Source organism: Arachis ipaensis, chromosome B09 (genome assembly GCF_000816755.2).
Source record: "Arachis ipaensis cultivar K30076 chromosome B09, Araip1.1, whole genome shotgun sequence".
In the NCBI taxonomy this organism is placed as follows: Eukaryota; Viridiplantae; Streptophyta; class Magnoliopsida; order Fabales; family Fabaceae; genus Arachis; species Arachis ipaensis.
In genome coordinates this window covers 112,764,888-112,770,284 of record NC_029793.2, presented here as the reverse complement: position 1 = coordinate 112,770,284, position 5,397 = coordinate 112,764,888, and positions in this window count along the sequence as shown.

Sequence of the window (5,397 nt, the reverse complement as noted above, 5' to 3'; positions counted from 1 at the left end):
TTAATCAAGACTTGGGGACCAAGTTGGTATTCAATGGTTCAGATTTGGTTGACCATGAGAAGATTTCCATGGTTACTGTTTTGTGGCTTTCGGTCAAGTTGGAAAAGTCAGAAGCAAAAGTTCTACTTTGATGCTTGAGAAGAAAAAGTGTGCTTTGCCATCATTGCAAGGAGGCTGGACACTTCAAGTCAAACTGTCCAAAGCTCAAAAAGGAGGACAAAGGCAAGAAGGAAAGGAAGAGAGTACTCATGGCAGCTTGGGAGGATCTTGAGAATGACTCAAATGAAGAAGAAGAATCTGAAGGAGATGACAAAGACTGTTTCATGGCTGGAAACAACAATCTTGATGAGGTAAACTATTATGATTTGACCATTGAGGACTTGCATGTTATTATTGATGATCTCACCTTAAACACCTCAAAACTGCTTGATAAATACAATGGATGCAGATCTGAAAGAGATGTGTTAAGAGCTGAAAATGAATTTTTAAAAGAAAAAGTGAAGGAAACTGAATGTGCTTTGGACATCATTGAAGAAAACAGATTTCTAAAATCTGAACTTGAAAAATTAAAAGGAAAGCACATTGTGGATCCTTCACATGAGTTAATTGCTGAAAACAAAAGATTAAATGATATGATTAAAATGTTGAATGGTGACTTAGCAAAATTTGCTCAAGGTTCTAGCAACTTGGACAAATTACTTGCAAGTCAAAGACCATTGTTTGAAAAATCTGGTCTAGGCTACATAGCCAAGGAAGATGTTATTTCTAACACATCCTCTATAAAATTTGTGGCTTCTTCATCAAATACCAAATCCATACCAAACAAATCAGGTATCGGATATGTTTCAAAATGTGAAGAAAAATCTGATGAAGATTACACAAATGTAGCTGAGCCTTCACCAAAAACTGGTCCAAGTTCAAACCGGCCAGGTTTGGGTTATATTTCGAAAACTGAGGCTGCTTTCAAGAAACCAACTTTTCACAACAAAACCTCATTCTCGAAAGGCAAAAATATTCAAAAAAATTCTGGTGAAAATGCTTTTGCAAAGAGGAATAACTTTACCAAAAATCAGTTTATCAAAAGAAATGCATCTCCTCCAAGAACCAGAAAATTTCAAAAATTTAATCATTTCAAGCAATATAACTCACATCAGTTTCAGCAACACACACCAGAAAATCATTGTGCTAATTGCAAGAAATTTGGTCACTCATATGCACAATGCTTCATTGAAAAGAGAGTTGTAGGAAACAAAGTCTACAATGTTATTTGTGATTTCAATGCACTTGGGCAACCAAGATGGATTAACTTCAAAGGATCCAAATTAATTTGGATACCTAAGGCTACTTGAAACTCATCATGCAGATTTGCCTAGCATCCAAGAACAAAAAGGACAAATTGTCTAAAGCTCTCTATGGTTTAAGACAAGCTCTTAGAGCTTGGTATGAGAGACTTAGCTCTTTTCTTTTGAAAAATGGTTTTCAAAGAGGCACCACTGATACAACTCTATTTATCAAGAATTCTAATGATTCTTTTATCCTAGTCCAAATATATGTTGATGACATTATTTTTGGATCAGCCAATGAATCCCTTTGTTCTGAATTTGGAAAACTCATGACAAGTGAATTTGACATGAGTATGATGGGTGAACTTAATTTCTTCCTTGGGCTGCAAATTAAACAAACTGATAAAGGAATTTTTATTCATCAAGAGAAGTATGCCAAGGAATTAGTTAAGAAATTTGGTATGGAAAATGCCAAACCCATGGGAACTCCCATGCATCCTAATTCTAAATTAGATAAGGGAGAAACTGAGAAAGATGTTGATGAGACTAGGTATAGAGGAATGATTGGCTCTCTTATGTACTTAACCTCCTTTAGACCCGATATTGTGCAAAGTGTTGGATTGTGTTCTAGGTTCCAATCTAAACCAAAAGAGTCACATCTCTCGGCTGTTAAAAGGATCATTAGATATGTTCATGGCACATCCAATTTTGGTCTTTGGTATCCTAAGATTGATGATTTTTCTGCAGTTGGTTATTGTGATGCAGATTTTGCTGGTGATAGAGTTGATAGAAGGAGCACTTCTAGTTTATGTTGCTTCCTTGGGAAGTCCTTAAATGTATGGTCAAGTAAGAAGCAACCAACAGTGGCCCTTTCCACTGCAGAGGCTGAGTATATAGCTGTTTCTTCTTGTTGTTCTCAGCTTTTATGGTTAAAAACACAGCTTGCTGATTACAAATTAAAGGCTGAAAATATTCCCCTGCTGTGTGATAATATGAGTGCCATTAATATTTCTAAAAATCCAGTTTTGCACTCTAGGACTAAACATATTGAAGTGAAATTTCACTCAATAAGAGAACATGTCCAAAAAGGGGATATTAGTATTCAATTTGTTAAATCAGAGGAGCAATTAGCAGATATTTTTACAAAACCATTAGCTGAGGATAGATTCTGCATGCTTAGGACTTGTTTAGGAATTTTGAGTTATGATTCCTTGTTTGAAAAATACTGATGTATTTGCTGGAGCTTTTTGTCTCATAAACAGGCATGAGACAATTCTGGGCAGGTAATGAACGTTTCCATCAAGTCAACGTGTTCTGGGCTTATTTCAAATGAACCTCAATCTGGGCCAACCTCAATATTCAGATCAAGAGTGGTCCAAATGTGTTTCATTAATCTCATATCACCTCAAGGCCCAAATATGAATGTTACAATCTTGTGTGTTAGTTTTTGATGACTTGTGTGTTTCATGAAAGGTTTTCAATAAATGTTTTGTGGCCCAAAAGGTTTCAAGTGGATTTATTCTTGGCCCAAAAAGTGTTTCAGGTTAATATTGTTGTTTTTCAAAATTTGTTCCAATGCGCTCTCAACGAGGTAACACTCGAGTCCTTCTCCAGAATGTTAAAGAACCAGACATTGGACCTTTTGATCACAAAGCTCACTTTTTGACTTCTCATTCGAACTATAACCCTTATAGATTCAAATCTGCCATGAACAATGATTTTTATGAGAAGGTTATCCAGTATCGTACCCTATGTCCCTCTTTTCTCGCTGATTTGCCATCTTTGAAAAGAAAAGGTTTTCCTTTTGTTGATAACTTGATTTTTCTGGACTGGAATCACCTTTTTGATATCAAAAAACCTGTTTATCCCTTGTTGGTTAAAGAGTTTTATGCAAACATGACTTATCATGAGGGTACTGCTCATTCGTATGTCAAGGGCCGAGATATCGTTTTAAACAATGAGACCATCAGTGATGCCTTGAAGTATACTGATGTTGGGCCCTGTGCCTACACGTCAGTTAAGTGGGATGAAGGAGTTGGTGTCTCTTACAATGATGCCCTGGCTAGTATTTGTGAACATATCTCTTTAATAGATGGCATTACACCCACTCACAAAGCCCTAGGATATGAGCGTGCTCAACTGCACCGAATAGTCAATCATATTATTCTGCCTCAAAGCGGCTCATATCAAAGGGTTTCCTACACTGATACTCTTGTTTTATATGCCATTCTCACCAAAACTGAAATTTCATTTGCATATTTGATGGTAAGATACATGTTTGATTCTGTTAGAAGTGAAAAGGACAAAGCTCTACCTTATGGCATGTTTCTAACTTGTATTTTTGAGTATTTTGGTGTTGACTTGACCAATGAAAAATATGAGAATAGACATTCATACCTAAAGGGGGGTGGTTCAGTGAAACAGAACAAAGGACCCACTCGATCTGAACGAGTCGTCCTAGATGATGAAGATGATGATTTTGTCCCTGAGGATTCCACTGCTCCTTCCACTGAGGGGACCTCCATTTCCACTGGGAAGAAATCCACTCTGCTGAATGTGGTCAGGGATGTTGCTCAAGAGTTTGTCTCTCAATCGAACCACTTGATTGAATTGAGCAAAGAGAAAAGGAAGCTGGCTAGCAAGCATGAGAACTTCCTGAAGAAGTCAAGGGATAGGGTGGCTGTACTGATGACCTTCATTGATAACCTTCAAAATGATGAAGATGCTGCCACTGATGTTGAAGAGGATGCTGTTTCGGAAGGGAATGGTTCTGATGCCTAGGATTTGTCTCATAAAATCTGCTGACGCTGCTCATTTTGTCTCATAAACTCTGTTTTATTTTGCTACTGTTTAATATACCTTTGTTGTCTTGGATAACTGTAATAACTTTGATTGCTGATGCACTTTTAGCTATCTATTAAGCTATTTTGGCTGTGCACTGACCTTTCTTGCAGGTTTTATGGTGCTGTTTTTGTTGTCCTCCCTTGATGACAAAAGGGGGAGTAATAGCTCTGATTGATTCTGATTAATTCAGTTGAATGATGCCTGCTGATTTTTCTGATATGTTGATGCTGATAATTCTTTTCTGAACGTTGTTTTGGATTAGAACTGAACTCTGTTCTTGCAAATTAATTTTGTTTTACAACTTGCCTTGGCTGTTGTCATGATAAGTATTATTGGGCTGAATATGTGTTGCTGGTTATATAGAATCTCTTATCCATACATGTTACATTCTGTGATACTAACTTGGTGCAAAGCATTTTGGAAGATGGTGATGCAGGAAATCAAGCTCAAAATGAGGATGAAACTGCTCATAATCATGGAAAAGAAAATTCTGGACAATCTGAACCAAAAACAGAAAATGCTGAAAATTCAAGAGACAATTCCATTTTGTCTCATGAATCTGAAGGAAATTCTGCAGACAGCAGCACACAGAATCCCTTGGTGACTGAATCTGCCTCCAAGTCCACCAGACCTCGTGAATGGAGATTCTTGAAGAATTATCCTGAGAAATTTGTTATTGGGGACGTCTCTCATGGAGTGCAAACAAGGTCCTCCGCTAGAAAGGCAAATGAAGGTTCAAATATTGCCCTTCTTTCACAAATAGAGCCTCAAAATGTCAAGGAAGCACTTAGTGACCCTTCTTGGGTTAAAGCTATGGAGGATGAACTTCTTGAGTTTGAAAAGAACCAAGTGTGGACGTTGGTTCCAAGGCCAAGTGGAAAGAAAGTGACCGGCACCAAGTGGATATTCCGGAACAAGTTGGGAGAAGATGGTAGCATTGCAAGGAACAAGGCAAGGCTGGTGGCACAAGGATATGACCAAGAAGAAGGAATCGACTTTGATGAATCCTTTGCCCCTGTTGCCCGAATGGAAGCCATAAGACTTCTCTTAGCTTATGCTGCATTTTGTGGTTTTAAATTATACCAAATGGATGTGAAATGTGCATTTTTGAATGGAGTGATAGATAGAGAAGTATATGTGGAGCAGCCTCCTGGTTTTGAAAATAAAGAGCACCTTGTGGTTTTAAATTATACCAAATAGATGTGAAATGTGCATTTTTGAATGGAGTGATAGATAGAGAAGTGTATGTGGAGCAGCCTCCTGGTTTTGA